This window comes from Canis aureus, chromosome 27 (genome assembly GCF_053574225.1).
Source record: "Canis aureus isolate CA01 chromosome 27, VMU_Caureus_v.1.0, whole genome shotgun sequence".
Classification (NCBI taxonomy): Eukaryota; Metazoa; Chordata; class Mammalia; order Carnivora; family Canidae; genus Canis; species Canis aureus.
The window spans coordinates 7285239-7309822 of record NC_135637.1 but is presented as its reverse complement, the minus strand read 5'-3'; the positions used below and the strand labels follow the sequence as shown (position 1 = coordinate 7309822).

At 43.6% G+C, this 24584-nt stretch overlaps 1 long non-coding RNA gene across 1 annotated transcript in view; it reads right to left on the bottom strand.

Moving 5' to 3' along the window:
- Positions 1–300: 300 nt before the first annotated feature.
- The window catches only part of LOC144299712 (uncharacterized), a 48609-nt gene continuing 24325 nt past the window's right edge, over positions 301–24584 (bottom strand). The window contains exons 3-5 of the long non-coding RNA XR_013366373.1: positions 3867–3957; positions 2728–2812; positions 301–1993 (exon numbers count right to left, since the gene is read on the bottom strand). This is a non-coding gene — a long non-coding RNA (uncharacterized LOC144299712). The remainder of the gene's footprint in view (positions 1994–2727; positions 2813–3866; positions 3958–24584) is intronic.

The following is a 24584-nucleotide window of genomic DNA, read 5'->3' as shown; positions in this document are numbered from 1 at the left end:
AAGTTTTATTTGGATGACACTGTAACAGCTTGCATTCTGCAAAGTCCCTCAGCACGAGACAGTCCAGAGGCAACTTCTGTCCTTCGGAGCTCCCTGGCCTGGAGACTCCCACCTCACCTGACTCATGAGCTTCTTCTCCTGGGGTTGCCTTGTTCTTCTCTTCTTCTGTATGTGTGTTGGGGGGTAAATGGAGACTGTTTACCTCCATAGACGCTCGACAAGACATTCACACAACTCAGCACATACTCTTTTTTTTTTTTTTAAGATTTTATTTATTTATTCATGAGAGACACAGAGAGAGAGAGAGAGAGAGAGAGAGAGAGAGAGAGAGAGGGATGCAGAAACACAGGCAGAGGGAGAAGCAGGCTCCATGCAGGAAGCCCGACGTGGGACTCGATCCGGGGTCTCCAGGATCACGCCCTGGGCTGAAGGCGGCGCTAAACCGCTGAGCCACCGGGGCTGCCCTTAACACATACTCTTAATATAAAATGTGGGGAAAGTTAAAAAGGTGGATCCAGCTCTCCATATTAAAGCCAATAATTTGCAGAATAAGAGAATCCTAGAGAGATGCCCACTGAGATCGTGAACAAGGCAAGAATGTCCACCATTTCCTTTGTATTTAACAGTGTTCCTGAGACACTGGTCAAGGCAATTAGAGTAACGGAAACAATTAAAGGCATAAAAACAGGGAAGAAAAAATAAAACTCCATTTGCCGAGGACCTAATCATATACCTAGTGAGCCAATGATAAATCAACTCAAATTCTAGAAGGATCCAGCAACATAGCAACAAGAGATTAACATACAGAGATCAATAACAGTTATATAAAGATGTAATAACTAGGTAGAAATGAATCCATAAACCTCATTCATAATAGTAACAAGGTAGATACATATTTAAGGATAAACATAAGCAGAAATGTTCAAAGCCAATACGCAAAAAACTGTAAAACACCCCTAAAGACAAAGCCCGCTTGAACAGATAGATGTGTTCTCTCTCGTTCTGTGTATGATATCAGGACACCATCAGTGTTTTAATTTTCTTCTCTAATGTGATCTCAATAAAAAATGTTTATGAATTTTTCTTGCAGTGACAAACTGACATTGGATTTTATATAGAAAATCAACACACAGAATAGTCAGGGAAATCCTGAAGAATTAAGACTAAAGAGGAGATTAGACCTAGCAGGTGGTTTTGTTTGTTTGTTTGTTTGTTTGCTTTAAAAGGAGCCCTGAGGGCTGGCACGTGAATAGTCAGATCAACGGATGGACTAGAAGTCCAGAATACCCCTAGCACAGATCATTTCCTAGTACCCGGCTAACGTATTTCAAAACATGCAGCAAAAATACCTCTTCATAAAAAAATGGTGTTGTAGGAAGTGAATAGTTCTTTGAAGAAAGAGATATAATTAGTTCCATTCTTCACACCATACCCAGGAAAAACTTCCAGTTGGATCAGAACTAAACGCGGAATAAACAACATGAAGGAAAAAAATGGAACTAGAAGTCGATTGCTACATAATCTGAGTCTCGGGAAAACCCTTCCAACTATGATTGAGGTTGCTGGTGGGACCCCCAGAGAGAGCAGCCCTCAGGGCAAGACCAGAGCCCTGCCCCCGACTCTCCAGATGAACTTGCTTACACCCAAGACCCCAGGAGCTCCCCAGAGAGTTGGCACAGAAGCTGGCTTTCAAGGATGGGAATTAGTCTGAGATGCCAGGGGAGGCACACAACCTTCACATGCTTATCTGCAGGTCAGCAAGACCTAGCATAGCCAGCACCCCAGCCAGACCAAGAGGAAATGTCATTCGACAGTAATCACTACATGTTTTTTCTTCTTTTTAAAAATTATTAGTTGATTTTCTTTTCTTTACCCTGAGACCTTCTGATCAGACCAAACTCGCTAAATTTCTTATAACCAAGAAAACAGGCAGGTTTTTTTTTTTTTTCTCTCTCTCTCCACGAGCACCTTGTGTTACTTCGCATGGTTGTCTCTGTTAAATAAAAGACAGAAAAAGAGAGAGACACCTCTTACAAATTACCTTCTGTACCCATTTTGTCTCCAGGCACATGTATTCTGTATTCATATTTCAGTGGGTTCGCCCTGTCCTTTCATGAAATGTTAATGCTACCTTTGAAGACAATATTATTAAATCACCCTTCCATTAAGATAGAGAAATGGCCCTGGAGTCTTTATTTCTCTCAACTCATTTCCTGTTAAAACTGCCCTGAAAGTCCGGGCTGCATTTTAGAGGCCACGGTGACTATGATGCTCGTCGGTACGTTTCACAAATCTTCATGGGCGGATGGAGTCATCATCATCTCAGGGGGTTCAGAAGTTCCAGGTGCTGCTGGTCTTTTTCTGCAACACGCGGCACTAACGTGGCCCGCAGAGTCGTTCTCATCTTAGTGATGTCAGGGGAGTGTCGAGTTGTTTTAAAAGGAACAAAAGCGGCATTGGCACCAACTGTCAGGGAGTGTAAGATTTCAGTGGTGTCCCCAAGTGGTTGGGGTGGGGAAGCGGGTAGTTTTGTTGGATTATTTTCCAATTCCCCCATCTGTTTGATTTTTTTTTTTTTTTCAGATTTTCATCCCTCCATGCTTCCTGTAATCAGAAATTCCCTTCTGGTCAGAAGCTCTTCTGTGCCCCTCTGCTTTGCTAAGTGCTCCTATTTGGGGTCCCCACGGTCACCCAGGCAGCCCCCACCATGGCCCCCTTCCACCATACCTGAATGAGACTTTGTGTCGTTCAGATTGCAGGCCTATTCGTGTTGTGCACAGTCCGTGTCACATAGCAGCCACTAACTCTATGTCTGAAATGAGAGAAGCAGAAAATTGGAGAAAATCTCTGCTATTTTATTGTACTTATGGGTAAAAGGCCATTATTTCTCATTTAAGATGTGTGAAATGTCAGGCTCTGGCTGCAGCTGTATTTACGGTTCAGCTAACATTGGTAGAAGTTTATAATGATTTATTAAATCTGCCTCTCCCACATGGACATGATTCATCACGCTTCACCCAGGAGCTCCCTGTGCCCCTCGGAACTGGGAGAAAAGCTGTCCTGGAAATGGGCCATGTCTTTCAGAGACTGGAGGGCTTTCCTTCTCTCACCTGGACACGGTGGCTGGATCAGAAATCCCATCTTCAGCACCCACTGTCTGCATGATGCTCATGTCTATGTTGGCTAGAATGAGTGCTCTGGTCTGCAGAGTGTTGGTGTATGCCTCCTAAATCCATGTTGAAATCCTAACCATTATTGAGATGATTTTAGGAGCTGGGGCCTTTGGGAAGCAATTAGATCATGGACAGTCAGTGGGGAAGAGGGGTGTATCAAGAAAGCCCCCTTGCCACGTAAGAGACAGTGAGAAGACAACCATCAGTGAGGAAGGGGCCCCCACCAGGTGCCACATCTGCCAGGACCTTTATCTTGGACCTTCTAACCTCCAGAACTGTAAGCAGTGAATTTCTCTTGTTTATTAGCCACCTACTTTATGGCATTTTGTTATAGGAGCCCAAACAGACTAAGGCAATGGGCTTGTGAAAAGTCGTGGGGAAGAAGCCTTCTTTACTAGAGTAATAAATGTCACTTGCTGCAACTCATAAATTCTGGAGTCTTCTTGGCCTAAAACAGTAAGGTGTTGGTTCTCCTGGGAGTCCAGTGTGACAGGGCAGCTCTCTTCCACATCACAGCCAGGTCACTGTGGCCCTGGAGTGGGAATGAGAGAACCCCTGGCCCTTGGCCACCACCACCCCTGCCCAGGCATCCCTGGGGACTCACTGGAGGTCAAACCAAGCAGCAGGATATGTCGACCCTCGTTCAGCAGAAGGGGACCAAAGTCAATATTTATCCCTATGCAGTGTCCTTACCAAGAGGCCACGTCCTCCGGTTCCCACAGGTCTGGACCTGGCATCACCTGTGCTGCCCACCTGGCACCAGGGGCATTTGAATTCAGGATGCCTGGAATGTTAATGAAAAGTGTATGTTTTTCTGTCTTTATATATGTATTTGTGTGTGCTGATGTCCGATTCTTAGAATAACTTTTTTCCAGTCTGAAGATTGAATGTGAATATCTTGGAGAAAGAAGAGATAGAAGCAGAGGCACTGCTCACTGTGGTCCTTGCAGCACTGCTGGGAAGGCTAAAGCTCTGATGGTCCAGAGACACTGTGCTTTGGGCACGACTCTGTAGTCCAGCCAATTCTGAGTCCAAGGCTGACTTCTGGGGGGAAAGGTGATATTCTGGACTTTGACATTCTAGAACTGAAGCCCACCTTTCATCAAGGGTGGAAGTGGCCACAGGACATTAGGAAGGCCACAGCTATGGATCATTTGACACCAGGAAGGTGAATCTACTCTAAATACTGGTGTACATGATACAGGATTCTGACAGTGGCCATTTCGCTGGGGGCAGCACAAAGGATGAGCCATTTCAGAGGGAGGATGAGAGCTGGTGCAAAACCATGCCATTGACAGCCATCTCCTTGCAACCATATAGTATTTACAAATTCGTCTCAGTATGCAGTCAGATCATAAATGAAGGTTCCCAAGAACTGGCCTCAATGAGGGAAATTAGATTAGATTTAATTCTTTTGATAAATCCTGACTCTGCCCCTGGTTCTGGGAAGCAGAGGACTTGGGAAGGCCTGAGATAAAACTGGTAAGAGCTGGCATATTTAATTTAGTAATTATTATTAATATAAATGATTACTAATAAATGAGATTTTGGTAACTTTGTAATGATGTGGGAAACTTTTTTTTTTCTGTAGTGTGGACAATTAACCATGAAGAGAATAATTCTAGACCTCATAAATAAAAATCAAATTGAATAATCTTATATGCTTAGGGGAAGATGAAATGTTCTACTCATTAGTTTTCATAATTAAGAACAAGAAACAAAAGTGTTCAATAATATAATGGTAAATAATTTAATCTTTATTTTGAGTCTACATTATGGTAAATTAGAAAGAAAATGAGGTTAAAGGAGATACTTGCAGCATCAGGAAGGGTTTCCCGGCATAGCGGGGAGTCTGGAGACCTGAAGTCTAAGGACTCTGTGGTCTACTGAAAGAGATCGTTGTGGGTTGCTCCTGCTGCAAAGCCACAGTCTAAAGCTCTGGTCTGTTTGGTGTCATCTAGAGCTATCTGTGAATTGGAGTCAGAAGGAAAAGAAAGAAAGAGAGACAGAGATGGAGAGAGAAGGAGAAATACAGAGGAAGAGAGACAGTGAGGCTCCAGTAACTCTCTTCCGATAATGGGTACACAGAGAAAACATGTTCTTTTCAAGTACTCACAGAGCATTTACCAATATAGGCCATATTCTGGGTCATCGGGAAAGCTTCAAGTGATTTAAAAAGATTGAAATAATATGAATTCTATTCTCTGACCAAAACGGTGCTGAACTAGAAATCAAAAGATCTCTGAAAGATCTCTGAAACGTTCCCAACTATTTGGAAATTAAATAACACAATTCTAAAGAATCACCCAGACCAGACATTAGAAAAAATTTTAAGCTGAATCAAATTGAAAAGCAAGATGTTGAAATCGGTTTGACATTGGGAAGATTATTATTTCAGGGCAAGTTGGTTGTGACAATGCCTATATTAGCAAAAAAGAAAGTTCTTGAATTAATGAGCTCAGTTTTCTCCTTGAGAAATGGAGACAAAAATTGAGGAAGAAAAATAAAATGAAATCCATAGCAAGCAGAATAAATGATAAAGATCAGAATATGAACCAATAAAATTGTGAAGGAAAAGCAGAGGAAAAAGATCAATGAAACAAAAGCTGGCTCTTTGAGAAGATAAACAAAATGGCAAGTCTTTAGTTAGACGGATGAGGAAGAAAGAGGGAAGACACGTGTTGCCAGTGTGAGCAAGTAGAGGGATGAGCTGACTGCAGGTTCCACAGATCGTGAGGGAATCTGCAGGAAGTGCTAACCTCAAGCCTGTACATTCAACAAAATGTAGTTGGAATAAGTTCCTTGAAAGACAGAGTATCAAAGCACAGTCAGAAAGAAACAGAGACACTAAATATCCCTGTGTTTACTGAAGAACTGGAATATGTGTTTAAAACCATCCCATGAAGTAAATTCCAGGTGCAGATAGCTTCATTGGTGAATTCTATAAATATTTAAGAAAGAAATAATAGCAATTCTATTCACCCTCTTCTAGAAGATCGAAGAGAATACTTCCTTTCCAACTCATGATATGAGGGCAGCATCATCCTTATACCAAACCTGCCACCCATTTCATAAAAACAAAGAACGTATACTAAGAGTTCATGAAAATAGAGGGAAAGGTTTAAACATATATAGCAAATCTAAGCCAACAATATGCATACACGGTAATTCGTCATCACCCCCTCAGGTTTATTCCAGGAATGCAAAATTGTCTTAGTTTTTCAACATTGATTAATGTTATCACCTTATTAATAGACTGAAAAATTAAAACCAACACCAGGGGGTATGTTTTCCATGTTGTGCTTGGGGGAAGGGTCAGAAAACTATTTAGAATGGTTTAAAATACAAAGTCACTGGGGCATCTGGGGGGCTCAGTCGGTTAAGTGTCTATCTTCAGCTCTGGTCATGATCCTGGAGTCCTGGGATTGAGCCCCACATCTAGCTCTCTGCTCAGTGGGGCATCTGCTTCTCCCCCTCCCTCTATCTCTGTGATCTCTCTCTCTCCCTCTCCCTCTCTTTCAAATAAATAAATAAAATTTAAAAAAATACAAAACCGTTTGTCACGGATATAATGAAATGTCCAGCAGTGGCTATCACAGGCTGGTTTAGTGGTCTCCAAAAGATGTTATCAGGAATGTAGGCTCCTCCCATTCTTTCTTCCTAATGTAGTCAACTTGCTATCGCCCCTCTCATGTTTGATGCCTCGTGATCCCAAAACTGTTGCCTGAGAGCCAGACATCACATTTGCACAGCCCTCACACAAAGCAGTACCGGATATTAGATGGATGAAAAAGATCTCCTTGTGTATCTTTTTTTTTTTCTTAAATCAGGCAGAGAATTCTTGCTCCAAGCTCACCACCAGTTCTGACTTCTTATTTCTCATCCTAAAACGAGTCATATGTGACCCGAGGCCAAAAACCAGGAGGACAACAGCATTACTGTAACTGGATTAGACCAGTCACCATTGATCCCTGGGGTCGGGAATGTGCTTAGCCCAACATCGTCAGGTCTGGTAAGGTGGGAGAAGACCAGAATGGCTGCTGGCTGTTGGCAGGAGACAGTCATTTTGAGTAATTTTAAAAACAGATTTCCAATCGGGGATGAGCTGAAGGAAGAAAGTTCGTGTGGGAGAGCTGACTATCCGAAGGGCTTATTAAGGAGCACCAATTAAAGTGACTAATTATTCATAGTCACTCTGCCCTCAGAGAAACAGCACAGGGGGAGGCTGGTTGCTTTCTTAATCGAAGGTTGCATTTCATAGATGCTCCCCTTCTGGTCATGTCTCACCCCCAAAATTGAGCTCCTTGTCCACATTAAACATGATCACCATAAAACCACATCTATCGCTTAGCGTCTGTCTTAGTGTGTTTGGGCTACTGCAATGGAATGGCATAGAGTGGCTCGCAAGCAGCAGACACTCATTTCTCATGGTGCTGGAGGCTGCAAGTCCAAAATTGGGTGCCCACAAATTCCGTGTTTGTTGAAGCTGCTTCCTGGCTCATGCATGCCTTCCTCTCCCTGTGTCCTCACGAGGCAGGAGTGAGGGAGCTCTCTAGGGTCTCCTTTACAAGGGCACTAATCCCACTCATGAGGCTCCACCCTCATGACCTCATCATCTCCCAAAGACCCCACCTCCTCACAACATCACCTCAGGCAATAGCACTTGCACTTGGGAACTTGGGGGTCACCAACACAGTCATAGCAGCAGCCAAAGAGACATTTGGGGGAGTGAGGGGATAAGAATTCTTTAAATGAAGTTGGTTTGGAGTTGTGGACAGATAGAATTATTTCAAGATTCCCTGAGTGGAACACCTGGGTGGCTTAGTGGTTGAGCATCTGCTTTTGGCTCAGGTCTTGATTCCGGGGTCCTGGGATCGAGTTCCACATCGGGCTCCCTACAGAGAGCCTGCTTCTCCTTCTGCCTAGGTCTCTGCCTCTCTTGGTGTGTGTCTCATGAATAAATAAATAATAAAAATCTTTAAAAAAATTCCTTGATCAAATAAAAAACCTACAAAGCCCTTTTAGGCTCAAAGAGGGTTTTTTTTTTTTTTTTTTTTTTATACTAGAGACAAATAAACAACCAAGCAGGCATGATTTAGAACTCTGTTATCACTCTTCTTGAATTTTCCAGATTAAACCCGATCATTTTGGGACAAATCACCTCCCTCCCAGTCATTGAAAGAGCTTGGGGTGGTTCACCATGAGCTGCAAACATGGCCATGATAATAAGTTTGATAACTCTGTCAAATACATCCTTAGCATGATATGGAAAATGCATGCATTGTGCTGCTACCAGTTTGGCAAAAATGCCATCTGCTTATCATGGAGGGCTCAGACATGGTGTGGGACTCACCCACGTGGAATTGAGCCTCCGTGAGCTTATTTTGGTCACGGTGACAGCTGACCCTCTGCAGAGACCTCAGGAAATAATAGTCACACTCATTCAGATGCTTCTGCTGTAGTTATGATTCCTCAACAACCATTCATGCGTCTGCTACTGGTAAGAGAACAAAACAAAGTGTGAGGTCAAGTGAGGCACGAGCTGGTGGGAGGGCTGTAGACGTTGACAGGAACGAGCCACTATCGTGGACGGGTGGACAACACTGTGTCCCACCAGCCTCCAATCCAGCAAGCGAGAAGCTGAAGATGTGAACACACCAGAGTGTCCAGACAGGCTCCAGTCTCCTCCTTGCAAACTGGCAACCCCTGTCCTTCTTCGAAAACCATTTTTACTTATTTTATTTTTAAATATAGCAAATACATCAGGTGCCTGGATGACTCACTTGGTTGGGCAGTTGCCTTCAGCTCAAGTCATGATCTCAAGGTCCTGGGATCGAGCCCCACATTGGGCTCCCTGCTCAGCGGAGAGTCTGGTTCTCCCTCTGCTCCTTCTCCCACTCGTGCTCTCTCTCTCCCCCTTGCTCATTCTCCCTCTCTCTCAAATAAATAAATAAAATCTTTAAAAAATAGTTAATACATCAATATGGATTTGCCTAGAAACAAAACTAGAAAGTACAGATTAAGGAAGAAAAGGAAAATCATGAAAGCCAGGGAGGAGGATGATTTATGTCAGTGATCTTTCCAGCACACTGTCCTCAGTTGCTCAACTCAGGGTATGCACACATGGCATTGTGAGCATAATGTCACAAATATGGAAAAACTAGAGGTACTTCCTCTGTTCCCCCACCGATGATGTGATAGCAGCAGTTTTACAGACTGACTCTGGGCTGGCGGCAGGACACCTGTCACACGTAAGCTTACTCACACCCTTGGAAGCCACCTTCGAGGGTAGGACTCCAGCAGCTTGGCCCCACTCGGCTCAGCTTTACAAGACACACTGTAATTAGTCACAGCAGCTCCTTACAAGTAGGTCCCCTGGACTGAAATCAATAATCCGTTCGCACAGTGGATTTTCCAGGCTCTCTACGTCTGGGTGATGTGTCATTGTTTAGATGGTGTCAGTCGGACACCTGTACACCCTGAAATCTGACCACTGCCAGGTGGCCCCTTGCTGCAGACACAGCGATGCAGGCTGGGCTAGTTTAGAGGTTCGGGACATTGGTTACAGCTCAAACAGCCCATGTGTCAATGACTTTTTTTTTCCCAAAGAAGCAGACTCCCCCAAATCCCCTCCTTTATAAACCGGTAAGCAGGTGGCTGCAATTTCTATCACCCTGATGTTTTAACTTTTTCTTCCTTTCTGGCAGCTTTTTAACAAAACTGCTAATGCACAAATATTTATGCCATTCGCTTTCCCGCACCCATTTTCTTCATTGTCTCCATCAGAGAAAGTTGTCATCAGAAATGTGAGCACTAGCTACCAGAAACCCAATAAGCAAAATAAGGAATGCGTTTTTTTTTTAAGAAAAAAAATGTATATCTAAATAGATCACTTGTGGAAAATTATGAGCAAGGACAGATTATGATTTCACATTGTGGAATTGTGCAATTTTCTCCTGCCAGGCCCTGAGCTATCATTATAATCAGAATTCTTCTTCTTGAGGAACCGAGATGAAATTTCAAAGTTTCTAAATGGTGTAAGATGGAGGCAGATAAGCAGCTAATGAAACAAGTTAATGGGAACTCGGTGAGTGGAGAACAGTGAGTAATTACAAAAGGAGATGAGATCTTCCGTCACCCAGTAACTTTTCCACTTGCAGATACAGAGGGACCTGAGTTGGGGTTGGCAGAAATTGTTTCAAGAGGTAAATAGCATGAACTGCTCCATCTACACTCCTGCGCACACCAGGAATGAGCACCTCTCCAGCCCCCATGACATAGGATACACAGAGTCCTGCCCACGGCCAGCCCACTCTGCACCCCTGTCTCAGCAGATCCCGGCAGTGGCCTGGCTGAGTCGTCCTGGCTACACCAACCAGATTCCCCTAGGCCACCCAGGGCTGGTGCTGCCCCCTCTCAACTGTGGGGCATGATTCTCCTCTTTAGCTGAGAGATCCCCACCCCCAGCAAGACTTCCCTACCCTGGCCCCCTGATTCCAATACCTCCAAGGGACGGCACAACCTTGAGTCACCTTCTCATGGCCACAGGTCAGATGACCAAGGGCATTCACATAGAATTTTCTCCTATTCTGTAGACTGCGATGGCATTGACACAGCTCATAGCATTTATATTATAGCTGATATTCCCAAATATGCATATTTTGAGAGGTTAATGAAGGATTTATTCTCTTAGGCTCATTGATAACCCTCACAGTAATATTCTCAATGTAATTGCATTTTTGTTCATATATGAAAGTCCTGCTCCTGGATAACTAATTGTAAAGCTAAACTTGTCAATCCAGCCCTAAGCTGAAAATTATTTGGGGGTGCCCAGGGGGTCACAGAGTGTTGGACTCCTGGTTTCTGTTCAAGTCGTGATCTCAGGGTTGTGAGATGGAGCCCCACATCAGGCTCCAAGCTCAGTGGGGAGTCTGCTGAAGAGTCTCTCCCTCTGCTCTCTCTAAAATAAGTAAATGTATCCTCTAAAAAACCCAGAAAATTATTTGATTGTTTTCTTTTAAGAAACAAACAGTTCATCAAAATTATTAATCTGATAAACTACAAAGTTACTTAGATTAAGCAAAGTGGTTACTTTTTAAAAATTTTAAACATGGTTACATATTTTTGTCTGGGAAGTAATTCCAATAAAGTGATTTGTTTTCATACTCATAAGATGCTACATAATCTTTTTAAATACCCTTTTCATCTCATGGATATTACTTAAATTTATAAAAATAAACTTCCATTTGTTACACAAATTAAAATTCTGCATTTATACTCAAAGGAGAAAAGGGCTATTGCATAGGAATGCACAACATTGACAGAAATGAATTTTTTTAAAGTAGGGTCCATGCCCAGTGTGGAGCCCAATGGGGAACTGAACCCACAACCCTAAAATCAAGACTCTAGCTGAAATTAAGCGTTGGACACTTAACCGACTGAGTGACTCAGACATCCCAGAAGTAGATTTTGGGGGTGTCTTTTTAGGATAAGAAAATTGATACAAGAGTCTGATATCTAAATATAAGTTCAGGAAGCACACATCTGGCCCATTTGTTCTCTCATACATCATCTTCCCTGTTTAGTTTTATGCATTCTTGCAATTTCCCAGCTTGAAAAAAAACACTCCTAATCACAAGGTTCAGTAGTACTCAGCTGGCTCCCTAGAGTCTATTACTTCTTGGATGGCAGAGTGCTGCTGTTGCAAGTGTAGGGAAATAACGGGGAATGCGGTCGTTCTGAAATGTTGTATCATAGTCACTCAGACTGAAGCTTCCTGACTTCCATCAGCCCTGATCTGGAAAACTCTTTAATCTCTGCCAACCACTGGATAGGTCTGAAAGAAATATTCTAGAAAATAGTAGTTTTCTCAGTATACATAAATTGACTTCCTCTGCAGTGAAATTCACTTTTGCAGAAATATAGCAGATGTCAGGAATCTTCATAGGTGATGTGAAGAGAGGTTTCTATTTGTTTAAGATCAGAGAATATCTGCCAGTATCAGGTAATACTGACCTTAACAAAATAATATTCATAATGGTTTATTTCATTCACTGTATACTTACCCCACCCTCAGCTATATCTGGGCTCCAGTGTGTAGTTGTGATGAGCTGCTAGCTGCCACCACGTACGTGCATTCTTAATCCTCTCTTTTTCACTAATAAAGCCCCCAATTTTAGCCGGCTGTGCAGAATAAACACTGAATTTCCCACCTCCCTTGCAACAATATGTGGTCTTGTGATTAAATTCTGGGCCGCAGGATATGGAAAACATGCATGCATCTTTGGGATCAAAATGTAAAAGGAGCAGACGTATCAGCCCCCCCCCCCCCCCCCCCCGCCGCAGGCTGGAATAGGATGCAGAGATACATCATCCTGAACCATTTAAATAATGACGGTATCCAAGGGATGGGTGAGCAGGAAAACAGAAAGTGCCCTCACATGCCCATTTATTAAGGAATGCCTAATGTTTCCAGAAACCCAGATAAGTGGGTAATAACCATCAGTCTACAAGGCTGCGGAGTCTGGCAATCAGACAGATACACTGAGTTAGCTCTGGAAGTTAGATTTTCCAGCTAGGCCTCTCGATAGAGTGGTGACAGCGAGAGATAAGAATTTTAAAAGCTACAAAAGCAAATTTTCTGTGAAAGCCAGTATTTCATTTTAACCGGCAAAGGATTTAATGCAGGAGGTGGCGAGATGATCCATCAGGGCCGAAAAAAAGCTTTAAATTCCTGAGTAGCAAGTATAGATCTCCCACCCAAACAGTATTACTGGTCATAAAACACTTTCCCTCCTCACATTCCTCCTCAGAAGGCCTCTTGCGTGGCAGGCGGACTTACAGCTAATCCCTTGCAATTAGGGGTTTGATATCTAGATGTTGGAAGCATTTGGCCAAAGGCCCTAGGTGACAAAACGGAAGTAGAGAGAACCCAAAGCACTTATTTTCTGTTTTGTCCAAGGACACAAGGATGGCTTCAAGGCTCCCTACCGTGAAGTCCTTGCTTGTTCATGGCCAAGGACTAAGCTTTGATCCGCACACACCTGGCTCCAATCCAGCTGGAGTGCCGTCCACTACTCCAATGGAGGGGGGGAAATGGGTTTCCTTCCTGCAAGCATGAAGCTGAGAAAAACACCCACTGTCACGTTGTACTAATATGCACCCTGCATCATCCTGGCAGCTCAGACTCTTCATTAGACTTTATGTCTGCTATTGGTTGAATTATTACTTCTTTTTTTTTTTTGAAGTGAGCAAGAGAAAGATCTCTGGAGTGGTTAAGATCGGCAGATGCCCAGGCAGTTGGTCTCCTGTGTACACACAGAGAGTCTAATAGAAGAAAATCCCCTGTGCAGCCAGCAAACAAATCTCTAAACTTTATGGGCAGCTGTTCATACAGTTAAACTGTGGCATCCGGGATCCCTGAGTGGCTCAGCGGTTTGGCGCCTGCCTTTGGCCCAGGGCGCGATCCTGGAGACCCAGGATCGAATCCCACGTCGGGCTCCCGGTGCATGGAGCCTGCTTCTCCCTCTGCCTGTGTCTCTGCCTCTCTCTCTCTCTCTCTCTCTCTCATGAATAAATAAATAAAATATTAAAAAAAAATAAAAAATAAATAAATAAACTGTGGCATCCTGTGAAGTAGAGGAGGCACTGATGTAGGTGAGAATTCTGATAAGATTTGATTATTCATGATACCTGAGGCTCAGTGGTTGAGCATCTGCTTTGGGCTCAGGTTGTGATCCCAGGTCCTGGGATCGAGTCCTGAATTGGGCTCCCCTCACGGAGCCTGCTTCTCCCTCTGCCTGTGTCTCTGCCTCTCTCTGTGTCTCTCATGAATAAATAAATAAAACCTTAAAAAAAGATTTGATTATTCACCATGAGAGTTTTGTCTCCTGAAACTTTTTATTTGGAAAGATGCTTCTGCTGGCTTTTTATAAAATGAAATTGGCAAACATCTGTAACCCATGTCCAGCTCTAAGGGCCAAGAATATGGCTTAATTAAATACCAAGAGGAAATACCCAGAATAGCACAAATTTTCCTAAAAAGAGGTCTGCACTTTACATTTGAGCCCTAATACCCAACTCTAAAGTACAAGAGTATTTCTTTAACCAACTATTGTTAACATAATTATAGAATATAAAAGATAATCTCATATTATGTATTTTTACTATTAAGTGTGTATATGTATATGTCCATTTTGACCATACAAATCCAAATTGGAGATATGGTTAATGATACTCTTTTTTGAGTACAGTTTCAAAATAGTTGTACTCAATTCCTACCTTCAGTACTTTGTATGTAATTCATTCTCAAATCAACAGCTTCATTAAGACAGAGACCAAGATTCTGGGAATTCAGATATTCTTTAATTAGGATATGAAAGAGCTAAATTAAAATTTTATTCTAAGAGAACCACGCCATTTGGGATTTGAGTAGACATTTCTCTAATGAACATATACAAATAGCCCATAAGTACATGAAAAGATGCTTAATATTGTTGGTCACCAGGGAAATGCAAATCAAATCCACAATGAGATGCCGTCTTCCACCCAGCAGGATGGTTATGGACAGAAGGAGGCAATAACAAATGGCAGTGAGGATGTGGGATAATTGGCAGTAGGAAGAGAAAATGGTACAGGCATTTTGGGGGAAAAAAATTGCCAGTTTCTCAAAAAGTTAAATATGCAGTATCATATTATCCAGAAATCTCTCTCCTAGGTGTTTATTTGTCCAAGATAATTAGAAATACATGTCCACAAAAAGGATGGAGCAAATGTTTACGGCGCATCACTCATAATTGCCAAGAAGTAGGAACGACCAGTGTTCATTGACTGATGAATGGAGAAGCAAAAGGCTGTCTATCCCTACGATGGAATCTTATTCAGTCATAAAAATGAATTAGTGATTCATAGAACATGGATGAACCTTGAAAATACTACGTTAAGTGAAAGTTGTCAGTCACAAAAAGCCACATGCTACATGGTTCCATGTCTATTTGTTTGTTTTTAAGATTTTATTTATTTATTCGTGAGATACACTAGAGAGAGGGAGAGAGAGAGAGAAGCAGAGACACAGGCAGAGGGAGAAGCAGGCTCCCGTGGGAGCCCAATGTGGGCCTCCATCCCTGGACCCGGGATCACGCCCTGAGCCAAAGGAAGGCGCTCAACTTTGAGTCACCCAGGTACCCCAGCATGGTTCCAGGTTCAGGAAATGAGCAGAACAGACAAATCCAGGGGTGCTTGAGTGGCTCAGTGGTTGAGCGTCTGCCTTCAGCTCAGGGTGTGATCCCAGATCCTGGGATCAAGTCCTGTATCCGGCTCCCTGCAGGGAGCCTGCTTCTCCCTCTGCCTTTGTCTCTGCCTCTCTCTCTCTCTTTTTCTCTGTATCTCACGAATAAATAAATAAAATCTTAAAAAACAAAAAAACAAAAAAACAAAAACAAACAAACAAAAAAAAAAAAACCACAGGCAAATCCAGAGAGACAGGAAGCCGGTCAGTAGTTTCCAGAAGTGCTGGGGAGGAGCAAGGAGGCTGCTAATGTGTACACAGTTTCTTTTTTTGGGGTTGATAAAATTACCTGGCAGTGATGGCCGCACAGCCTTATGAATATACTAAAGACATTGAATTGTACACTTTAAAAGAGTGAATTTCCTAATATGCCGATTTTATTTCCATTAAAAGAAAATGATCAGCGTATCCTTTATTGGCTGCTTCCCTTCCCCTGCCCCATGCCCCTGTCTGTTCCAGTTTCCTGGAGGCATTTCCTACCTAAACTACTTGTATTTCACTAATTGTCTCAGGATTTGGTTTGGAAGGAATGCAGATTAAGACAAAATCCACTTCCAGCTTAAGGCAAAAGAGGGGAGCAGAGATCATGATGCCTCAACTCTCTCCAAAGAAACCCACTCTAGCATTCAGCCTCTGGGACACTTCATCTGTGCGTCCTCAAGATCTACAGACACCATCTTTGCAATGGTGCCGAACCCCACTTTGAGAAGCCAGAGTTCTAACCTCCCCACTGCTTTGCTGAACCCTGAAGCATCCCTTTACATTTCATTAGCCGTGTATCCAATTTGTAGGGTCGAAATATATACACTTAATAATATAAATACATAATATAAAATTACAGCTCATTATTTTTACATTTTTACGAATAATATTATTTACAGATACAAATTTTACAAATTTCCATAGTGACTTTAGGAACACAGTATTATAATACATAAGTCACTTATAAATACATGCGAGTCACATGTCTTGCACCCATTTTGAAATCTCCACATTCACAAAATCGGTGGTAGTCATTTTTAGTAGCCCTGTGGCATGAAAGCTTAAATACATCCTTCACAATTTAGTATAAAAGTATCCGTAAAGGAGAGATTTCAAATTTAGGCTTACAATGACCAGATCTCATGCATTTTTATTCTTTATAAAGAAACAATTTATTTCTTTATAATTTAATTCATTTGACCTAACAAATACTTATTCACAGGCTGTGCTGACAAATTCAGAAGGACTTCATAAATCATTCATCAAAAGGCAGTTTGTCACAGATTCACTCCAGCTTTAGAAACAAGCCTAAGAGCTAATTTCGTATTGCTTCTTGAAACGATCCATAATTCATAATTACTGTTTTCTTCAAATGTGACAGGTATTTGATTCTGTAAATGCAGAGTTTGCTGACCACACACCCATACACACATGCATATTTCCCTAAGAAAAGAGACCAGGGGCTCTCCAAAAGAAGGACATTGCTAGCAACTTACTTAAAAATAGTCTAGGGGAAATAAAGCAATTTTTAGAGAAAAACAAAACAAACAAAACATAGGAACCTGCAAGCAGAATTCCCACTGCTGATTTCAGCAAAAGGATGTTAGTTTAAGTTTTATGATTGCTGGCGGTATATGACCTAGAATAACTTTTTGTGTGTTGAAAACAGAAATTTATTTCAGATGTTCGGATAGGTAAATTGAAAGCCCTGGACTTTTGCTTAACACGATGTCCTAATGGTAAAAATGAACTACCGCTTATGACTGTCTTGTGGTTTTTAACATTCAAGAGACTGATATGTGAACACCAGGCTGAATTGCCAAGAACGCTGCGGTCGTAGTGCTGGTTCCCGTGGCTTCACCCCTGCACTCGCTCTCCACCCAGTGAGAGGAAGAGCTCCCTCGTTCTGTCCATAGCAGGGATCTTGGGTGGAAGTGGGGAGCAGAAGTAGGGATGGAGGCACAGGGGAACTGAGCAGGAGCCTCTGTGCAGTACAGATGGGTGCCCTCCCTTCCTGCTCTCCCCGCCCTTCCCTCCCTGGGGCTGTAGAAGTGGGTTTAGGTGTCTGGTAGCCTGGTCACAGAGAAGCAGGAGAGGACTTCTACTCCTGTGAGCCCGATGGACGTGGCCATTTATATTTGGGAAATGCTCGATACACCGGGGACTGCCTGTATTTGGAAGGTTCATTAACTCAGCATCCTGTTCTCAACCTCTAAGCTGCATTTTGGAATCCTTGGTCCGTATTTTCATTAAGCCTTAAAACGTTTTTTAATGTGCATTTGGTGCCAACTTTTTTCTAGAGCTGTATCAAAAACGAGAAACCTGTACTCACATCACAATGTAGTTTTGATAGGGGTGTTTTGTTTTTACAAGACAGGATTGGGTATAACCATTGAATTAAACGTAGCAATCATGAAAAAAAAAAAAAAAAAAAAAAAAAAAAAAAGAAAGCCCTGGGAATTTCAGCATCATAAATTTCTGATGTGGCTTTGGAATAAATGGAGTATATTGACTTCATCCTTCCTTTTGGACTTAAAAAGTTATTTATTGAGCACTGTTGTGGTAAGTAGCAATATCGGGATGTGTTCAATGCTGAGAGAGGCTGTATATGTTATCCTACTTGGAACACTTAGCCTCCTTGCAAGTATGTGAAAAATAGCTTTAAAAACATTTTTCTGCCTTGTGAACTCAAAGGAAACAACTTCTTTAAGCCTCAGAGACCATAACAATTTTTTTCCTGTTAAAAATGTGACACTAAAACCAATATCCCTCTCTAGAGGGTGGGATGTGACCCCTAGGATGTTTCCTCCCCAGGAACCCCCCTTACACAGTAATTGAGAACAACACAGAAACAGACCGGAAAGGGCTCAGGGATGCAATGTCGGAATCCAGCAGCCCCACACTTTCAAGATTCCTTTTCATACTCAGAGAAGATTAGATACACTCCCAATTAATTCTTCAGACCCTGGAAATAATATTCTTTAAAAACAAAACAGAAACCCAGCAGTGTCAGCAGCGCTCAGGCAACAACGTCCAGTCTGCTCGTCCTCCACCAGGTGAAATACTGACACTTACAGGCTGCTGTGGCCAATTTCTTTTCCTTTGAAGTGATCAACATTTCCAAGACAAGCTCCGGTTTCCTTCTGATGAAAACAGAGCTCACAGAACGTATTGATCTCTAAGTGAGAGGTATTATAGGGATCAATGAATAAATATGGTAAGGGGGCCGGACAGGACAGTGGCCTCTGATGAGGGCTGCCTGTACCTATGGTTTGTTAAAAAAAAAAAAGGGGGGGTCAACAGAATAAATTTGAAAATCTAATTGGCTTTATTAAGTGATTCACAGATCAGCAGCATCCTGAGAGGGGTTTTCATAGTAGGGGTGGGGGGTGGGAGTGTGGGGAGTGGGAGAGGTGGGAAGCAGTTGTTAGCAAAAGAAAAGAAAGGATCATTTCAGGCAAAGTCACCTTCCCTCATGGGGAGTAGGAGTTCCATTCAGTGGACTGCGTCACCTTCCTTTGGAGGTTGGAGAAGGCCATGTGACAGATGGCCTCACTGGTGCTGATCAGAAGATTCTTGATGACAGATTAAGACTACATTTCTGGGGAAGCTGGAACTGCGGTTAGTTTAGGCATTAGCCCTGGCTTGGTGACTTGGCCTAGCGATTCCGTTTTGGGCCTTTGGTTTTCCTCTTTAACACACACAGAGCTGCATGGCTTCACGGCATCTCAGGATCAGGATGTCCTCAGGACACGGCTGACCGCGAGGAATAGAATCCCACCCCACCTGCTCATGGAACAGCCACCTTGTGGCACAAGATTCCTCCCCTCGTCTGGGGACCGCCTCCTTGTGTGCTGTCCTGCCATCTGCACACATAGATGCTATCACCGTTGAGGGCTTTTTCCCAGATCAGGTTCTAGAGAGGTCCAGATGATCCCACTTTGCTTTGTTTTGTTTTTTAAAGATTTTATTTATTTATTTGAGAGAGAGAGAGAGAGTAAGCGAGAAAGAGAGCACAAGTGGGGAGGAGGGGCAGAGAGAAAAGGAGAAGCAGACTTCCCACTGAGCAGTGAGCCTGACTCGGGACTTGATCCCAGGACCCTGAAATCATGCTCTGAACTGAAGGCAGACGCTTCACACACTGAGCCACCTAAGCTCCCTTGATATATTTTAAATATATATATAATTAATTATTTTAACACATAAATATATTTATCTTGTAAATATACTACTTCCAAGATAGCTATGGCACCTGAAAATATGAATTCAGAACACAGAGTAGATATTTTAGCTTGGTAACGGCACCTGATTGTAAGATAGTTGTATATCATCACTGGCCAGCACTCTCCAGCCTTCCTCACTGTGCTTCTGCTTGTGTAAACATCAACCACGTGCACATAATGAATGGCTCAGTTTGTGGCTTTCTTGCAGAGTGTCCCTGCAAATGGTCCTTCTGTGCTTGCTACTAACCCCAACCCCATGGAAGGACTTATGGAAAACTTTCTCCATCAATGGTTGAAAGAACAGGTCTGGAGAAAAAGGGAAGTTTCCCAGAGCTATATCCTTTTATTACAAAACCCAAGCCCTATGGGATGAAATATTGTCCATTTTTCCAGCTCAGACTTTCAGCTAAATGTGTCACCATAATGCTGGCTGGATCTAACGCTCATTTTTCAAGCCTGCAACTCCCCCTGGTCTCCAGGGCCCTGTTTTTAGCAGAAAATATTTGTGCTGGGAATGGACATTCTGAAAGAGAACATAATGAAGTCTTCACTCAGTTTCAAATTTTTCAGAATGTTGCTCATAAGAAAACAAGAGGTTATGTTTATTTGGAGAAATTTGAATTGGTGCAACTGGCTGCCAGTACAACAGAATAAAACTTGAAAATAAATTGTAATTAGGGGAATCACTACTGAAGAAAAGTTCTGTAAATTAAAAAAAAAAAAAGCATCATGCTCTGGTGACTCTATGTCTATACAGGTTTCTGTCTTGTCTTCCTACAAAACAACATGGGAAAATATAAAACCTGTCTGGGGACCCCCGGATATTGACGCTGAAGACCCAGATAGAATTGCAGAGATGGAGAGGGGAAAATAATTTCCCAGGAGAAGAATGCAGCAAAGTCACAGTGCCCGTGACAAACCATATTGCACTCCCAAGAAAAAAGCCAAAAACGAGGAAGTGATTTTTAAAGCTTCTTATTTTTTTTAAAGATTTTATTTATTTATTCATGAAAGACAGAGAGAGAGAGAGAGAGGGGGGGGGCAGAGACACAGGCAGTGGGAGAAGCAGGCTCCCTGCAGGCTCAGGGCATGATCCTGGAGATTGGATCCCAGGTCTCCAGGATCATGCCCTGAGCCAAAGGCAGATGCTCAACTGCTAAGCCACCCAGGTGCCCCTTTTAAAGCTTCTTCTCTTTTTTTTAAAGATTTATTTATTCATGAGAGACACACACACAGAGAGAGACAGAGACACAGGCAGAGGGAGAAGTGGGCTCCCGACGTGGGACTCGATCCCGGGTCTCCAGGATCACGCCCTGAGCTGAAGGCAGCGCTAAACAGCTAAACCACCAGGCTGCCCCCTTTAAAAGCTTCTTAAAACCTGTGTATGCTCACTGAGCATATGCCTTAAACACTCGAACTTAGAACAAAGGAAATTCCTTTGGATTCGTGGGACTGATGCACACTTACTGTACACACAGTTGCAGTACATTTGACTATTCATTTAAAACACATTTACGGATTCGTTAAAAGTGCCCAGTGCTGTACTAAGGAGGTGCTGGTGAGTGAGATGCAGAGGGACCGTCTCCTCTCATCCCCTCTGGAGCTTGCGATCTAGAGGTTGGGTGTCTCCTGGGCACAGATGGTTTCCAAGACACAAATTAGAAGGTAAAATGCCTGACCCAGGGAAAATCCAAGAGCCGAGGAAGTGACAGCAGACAGTGGGTAGCAAGAACACCATAAAAATCGAAGGGGAGTCTTCCATGAACTTGTTCCCTGGGCCATCTGGAAAGAGGACAAGCAGGCTTACGCCACAGACCCAGTGACAGTCACTGCACTCCACATGGGTCACAGCAATAGCCAATGTACACAGGGCGCCTGTCCCTTGCCGGACACGTGGGATTTTTCATCTTCTGATGACACTTTGGCTCTTTTTATCAGCCCAGCATCCCATGTGGATGGCTATTTTACCTGGACCACTTTATTTTAATTTTTTAAAAGACTTTATTCTTCCATTTACACACAGAGAGAGGGAGGACAAGCAGGGGGAGCAGCAGAGGGAGAGGGAGAAGCAGGCTCCCTGCTGAGCAGAGAGCCATGTGGGTTAAGATCAACAGGACCCCGGATCGTGACCCGAGCCAAAGGCAGATGCTTCACTGACTGAGCCCCCCAGGTGCCCCTCCCGGACCACTTTTAATTCCCTGATCCAACTCGGCCAGTGGTCCTGGTACATCATCACATCCAACTGACTCAGCAACCAAAGTTGGCAAGGTTGAGCAGGCTGGACAACACGCCGGCAGCCCTGCCTGCCGAGCCAGAGTGGGCCGGCCCTGCTGACACCGGGAAGAGAGCATGAGACGGTAGCCCCACAGCCAGCCCCATGTTGCAGATGTTGGTGAGATACAACGGCATTTCAGAGCAGCTTTGTAAAGGCAAGACAAAGTCTAGAAACCAAGCCCTTATTTCCACAAATAGGTTATAACTGAAGGTGGGTTGAAATTTAAGCAGGTGGTGACAGGCATATTCCAAATTGGAATTAAAACCACTGAAATTACTTCTGTAAGAGCAGACTATCTCTGAATTACGACTTTGGGGCAGACCTGCAGCCTGAGGTAAGCTATACGCCAATGCTGCTATCCAGGGAAGACTTCGAAATCTTAAGCTACGCAGAGCTACGGGGGGACAGGGGCCTGCCATCGCAATCTGTAAAACACTGTTCAATTTTCTGAAGCATTGACTGCCACTGCCCTAAAAACAAGAAATGTGAGCAGAGCTATAATCCATTTCTGTGATACTTTAGACATCCATGTGAAATGCACCGATTTCAGTCCAATATAAGAATGATTGGTCTACCTATGGCCAGCCCCAAGGTAAGGATGTTTAAAAGCCCAGAGACACTGCCAACTGCATTCTGTAGGGTGTCTCGCCTCGAATATACCCAAGTCCTCCAGAGCACTAACCATTAGTTTTCTCTGGGTGAGATGTCATTAGCTTCTCCAGGATCTAGCATTGCCCTTAAGTCACAATCTTTAGGGAAGTAGACAGCGATCATTGCAGACATAAGTGAAAGTTCTGAGTTCCCATTCACAGAGGAGATATGACACTTGGGTGGCTCAGTGGTTGAGCATCTGCCTTTGGCTCAGGGTGTGATCCCGGGGTCCTGGGATCGAGTCCCACGTCAGGCTCCCTGCAAGGGCCTGCTTCTCCCTCTGCCTGTGTCTCTGCCTCTCTCTGTGTCTTTCATGAATAAATAAATAAAATCTTTTAAAAAAATGAATTGTCAATATAAAATGAACAGTTGATTCCCCCGGACAACTTACATGTTCAAGTGTGATCTCACTTCCCTGTGACAAAGAATCTCTCACAGGCAAGGCAAATATTTGCTCTTGCACACGAGGTCATTCATCATTCTGTGCTGTTAGCAAGTTAAGACCTAGGGATTGATTATTATTTGGCACCGAAATGCATCCAGCACCCTTAGCTTGAGGTGGAAAATGCATAGTATGTACTTGCAGTGACCCCTTGCCGCCACTCTGGAGCCTCCGGGAGTGAAATCACTGGGTCTCTCGATGGAGATGAAGGAGCAGGTCCATCCAGCAGGTTTCAGGGTATGGGGGACACACCCTCCACAGGCCCAGGCTGAAAATTAAGAGCCACATGCAGGCTTATTTCCTTATTTGCCCTGTTCTGCCTTCTATTCCTTAGCATTGACTTGAATTTTCCTTTATTCCTTTCTTCTCATCTTTAAAATTAAGGAAAAAAAAAAACAAAGATTATTAAGCAGGGCAGCTGAGTGGCTCAGTGGTTGAGTGTCTGCCTTTGGCTCACTCAGGTCGTGATCCTGGAGTCCTGGGATCAAGTCCCATGTCGGGCTCCTTGCATGGAGCCTGCTTCTCCCTCTGCCTGTGTCTCTGCCTCTCTGTCTCTGTGACTCTCATGAATAAACAAATAAAATCTTTTTAAGAAATGATTCCTAAGCACTAAAATCTAGAGAATTTCACGTAATAAAAGGAGAGGTCAGAACTAGCCGTGAGCTGAATTGTCATGTTTCCTTGACATAGTAATGCCATCTACGCAAGTGACATCATTCAAAGAAAAACGTGAAGAATTTAAGGAATCAGAATTTTCACTCTCTCCCAAAATGAAAAGAAAAATTAAGAGAAAAGACGCATGAATTTTATTTCCCTTTTAGACCCAAGCAAATAAAGACAGAGGGAACAAAGGGGGTATAAGAAGGACGCACATTTTTTTGGAAGCTAAACCAAATGCCAAAGGTAAGGCAATTCAAGAAGAAATCCCATTTATCGCACAAAGCTTCTAAGAGTTTGGGAATCATTGAGCAAACAGACAAACTGGGTGCCCGCAGCTCTGGGGCTGAGCAAGCCTCTCTGGGTGGGTGCAGCTTGCCAACTCCGTCCATGGAGGGGGGGAGATGGCTGTGTGTCCCCTGGGCCAGATAAGTCCAGTCCTCTGCTACTGCTTCTAACCTCACTCCCTCCACTCTGTCCCAGGAAGAACAGTGGGCGCACTGCCCCTGAGGCCAGGATCTCCTTTGAAACATCCCCAGGCCAGTGTTCCCGCCATGGTGAGGGCTGTATTATGGCCGCAGCATTCACACAACTTGTGGCCACCAGAGGGGCCCATTCTCTCTTCTGCTCTCCCAGATACAGCCCACATGCATTGGGCACCTGCCCGCTGCACCTGCCTCACTGCAGGGGACATGCATCCAGGTCCACAAGTGTCCTGGTGAAGCTGCCACCACCAGACCAGGGCTGAGGGCTAAGGCTCCCACTCTCTGCTTGTGGTGGGATGGGAATTAGTCCAGCTTTGCCCCATTGAACCCTCCTCTGCACCCCTTCAGCCCCCCCGCCCCCCCGCCCCCCCCCCACACAGGCCCATCCTCACGTCTTACTGGTCATCAGT